Raw genomic sequence first — 3,377 nt, 5'->3', positions numbered from 1 at the left:
TATATGAATGACACAAAAGAGACAGGCCCAAAAGACACAGCCCTGAAGCCTCATCAAGTTATAGAATAGAGGGTCTCTGAGTGACACATACTCCTGTCTTAGTTCTGGGTATACATGCTCCAGTTATCTGGTGAACTGTAAACTAAAAAGCAAACAATCCTACCACATACACCATGCAGTGGCAGAGAGGAAACTGGTTAGTTGCAAAAAAAAAAAAAAAAAAAAATTAGAAAATAGAAAAGGCAGATATCATGCTCTACATCAATTATAATGTAGTGATGGACGAGATAACAAAGATTTCCTTTTCCAACAATAGAGTGTGTCTCTCAACTATCCCACAGAGAAGGCACAGAATATTTGGTTGATAATAATACAATGTATCAGGGTTTAAAATTCTGATTGCTAAATATTTGTTTTTAATTTCTCAACCATTTACAAAACATACCCATTCCCTTCCCAATAGTGACCACTCAAAAGTGGTCCTGAGGAGCAGTATTAGAGGTCAAGATGGTTACTTCATACTCCAGCATTGTTTAATATATGCACCAATTATCTAATGTAAAATAATGAATAATAATGTAAATACCCCTCTTCATTGATTGCTTTTCATTTTTAGTTGTGCTTCTCTATTTCCATTTGATTCATTAACTGGATTAACTGTGTAGTAAAAATTTATTATTCGCTTTTCATTTCCATACCAGGTATGATGACACAGGAAACTAATACAATCAAAAAGGATAATGTTTTAAAATTAAAGCTATAACAGGTAAATATATATACTGCATCCCTACATAAAGCTGAGGGTTACAGAGAATAAATCAAATGTATTCATTAGCTTCAATAATGAATTGGGTGGTAGTGGATTTACAGAGAAAAGAAATAAAAACAAAGAGTATACATATATCAAATCACACTGTACACCTTGAATATATACAATCTTTATTGTAAATTAAATATTGTTTTAAAAAATAAAGGACCAGAAGCTGAATATAGTTATAGAACGCAGCAAATGATGAAAACAAAAGTGGGAACGAAGAACAAGCCTGAGATGATCAGTGTGAACTTGGCTAGAAGGATTCCAGATTGTTAGATCTGCTGCTAATTGTGACGCATGGGTGAAAAAAGCAATTACTTTAAAAACAAGCCCATGGCCAAAAGTTTTCTGGACCCATATTTTCAAAGTTCTAGATTCCATGATTTTTAATCATGTTTAAATAACATTAATGTATGTTAACATCTTCTTGACACAATGTTTTTATGGTTTAAATAAAATGAGGAACTTTAGTCAATGGTAGGTAAAAAGTCCATACTGTGTTGGGCTATTGTGGAAGAAATTACTGAAGACTTCTTTTGTCTGTATGTAGAACTAGGATTATGATGGCTCTATTGTAGCAGAAATCTAAAGAAATAATATCTTGAGAAAACTATAAATAAAATTGGATCTTGGCACCCAAAATAATAATCTTAATTTCCTCCTTGTGATCCAAGGAAATTTATAAAATTGTTGAGGCAGATTCAGTTTCCTTGGAGTCTCTTAGTCCTGAGTCCATTATAAATAACAGGTGCCAAAACTTATCGTTTCGTTTTATTATGGCAAGGAAGTTAGAGGGAAGCATACCCACTAAGGAATTGCTATAATGACCCTTACCAAGAAATTTCAACTGTATTATCTGCATGGGGAACAAAGTTTCACAGCTTTATACAGTGAGTGACAAGCCTATAAAGTACTTTTTTTTAAGTACCTTTAGAACAAAGTCGTGTCCTTTGCAGAGACATGGATGGAGCTGGAAGCCATTATGCAGGAACAGAAAACCAAGCACTGTGTGTTTTCACTCATGCAGTGATGAGCTGAGCAATGAGAAAACATTGACACAGGGAGGAAAACAACACACAATGGGGCCTGTCCAGGGGTGGAGAGGGGGCAGAACAGCAGGAAAAATAGCTAACTCATGCTGGACTTAATACATAGGTGATGAGTTAATAGGTGCAGCAAACCACCATGGCACACGTTTAACCTATGTAACAAACCTGCACATCCTGCACATGTATCCCAGAACTTAAATAAAATACAATAAATTTTTTAGAAGTACCTTCCTTACCTCTAAAGAGTAAGTAGGTTTTCATATCTGAAAATATTTGGGGTGTGCTCTGAGGGAGGGCCCAGGCCACCCACTGTTGCAAGAGGAGCCCTTCAGGACATAGTAAGCATGAATAATGTCTTTCATCTTTGAGTGGATCTACAATGGCTTCAGCAGTGTTCTCCAGTTCCTGGACTCTACAAGAAATTTGGAAAACTTGTATTCTTGGGTTTGGACAATGCAGGCAAAACCACTCTTCTTCGCATGCTCAAAGATGACAGATTGGGTCAACATGTTCCAACACTACATCTGACATCAGAAAAGCTAATAATTGCTGGAATGACTTTTACAACTTTTGATCTTGGTGGACACAAGCAACCATGTCAGGTTTGAAAAAATTATCTCCCAGGAATTAATGGGATTGTTTTTCTGATGGACTCTGCAGGTCATTCTGGTCTCATGGAATCCAAAGTTGAGCTTAATGCTTTAATGACTGATGAAATAATATCCAATGTGCCAATCCTCATCCTGGGTAACAAAATAGACAGAACAATGCAATCAGTGAAGAAAAACTCTTTGAGATATTTGGGCTTTCTGGATAGACCACAGGAAAGAGGAACGTGGCCCTTTAAGAGCTGAACGCTCACCCTGTGGAAGTGTTCGTGTGCAGCGTGCTCAAGAGGCAAGGCTAGGGCGAGGGATTCTGCTGGCTCTCCCAATATATTGGTTGATGTTTGGACAGTGAAAATAAGAGTTTTTCTTCTCTGGACTGATCCTATTCACAGCTTCTTCATGGACTTTTCTAATAGAACGAGGAAAGGTCTCCAATCATCTCCAATCACGTCTGGCGTTGAGAAGCCAAGAATCTCTGTCAACTCTCTCATCACCCAGTGGTGAAATGTTCTCTTCTCCACACTGTTGGGGAGGTAATGCTCCCCCACATGCTGGTGCAGGTCAGCATCCTGGGGCTTGGAAGCTGGCAGGGTTTGCTGAGTGAAGCTGTGCACCATCATGGCGCACCTGAAAAGAAAAACACATCTCATCACTCTGGTTGATTTCAAAAGAAAATGATTCTATTTCTAAAGAAAGTGTTGTTAATATAATTGATACCCCTTCTAACTTTCTGAGTCCAAAATTTACTTAGTCCAGAGTTTTCTATTCTTTTTTTAAGTAATGAATGCCATTTAGATACTTCATAAAATTATGAGCAGATACACACATTGGAGGCCAGAGCTCATTTGGGTGAACTCACTCCTGCTGAGTTAGCAGGTTGGTGAGAGAAGCTCCCTGAGCTCACCT

At 37.7% G+C, this 3,377-nt stretch overlaps 1 pseudogene across 1 annotated transcript; it reads left to right on the top strand.

Moving 5' to 3' along the window:
• Positions 1 to 2,147: 2,147 nt before the first annotated feature.
• Positions 2,148 to 2,823, top strand: LOC105547637 (annotated as a pseudogene). The gene has a single exon (XR_001007247.1). The product of XR_001007247.1 is annotated as a GTP-binding protein SAR1a pseudogene (transcript).
• Positions 2,824 to 3,377: the final 554 nt, after the last annotated feature.

Source organism: Mandrillus leucophaeus, unplaced genomic scaffold (genome assembly GCF_000951045.1).
Source record: "Mandrillus leucophaeus isolate KB7577 unplaced genomic scaffold, Mleu.le_1.0 Scaffold392, whole genome shotgun sequence".
NCBI classification, from domain to species: domain Eukaryota; kingdom Metazoa; phylum Chordata; class Mammalia; order Primates; family Cercopithecidae; genus Mandrillus; species Mandrillus leucophaeus.
The sequence above is the reverse complement of the archived record's forward strand: the minus strand, read 5'-3'. Positions and strand labels throughout refer to the sequence as shown.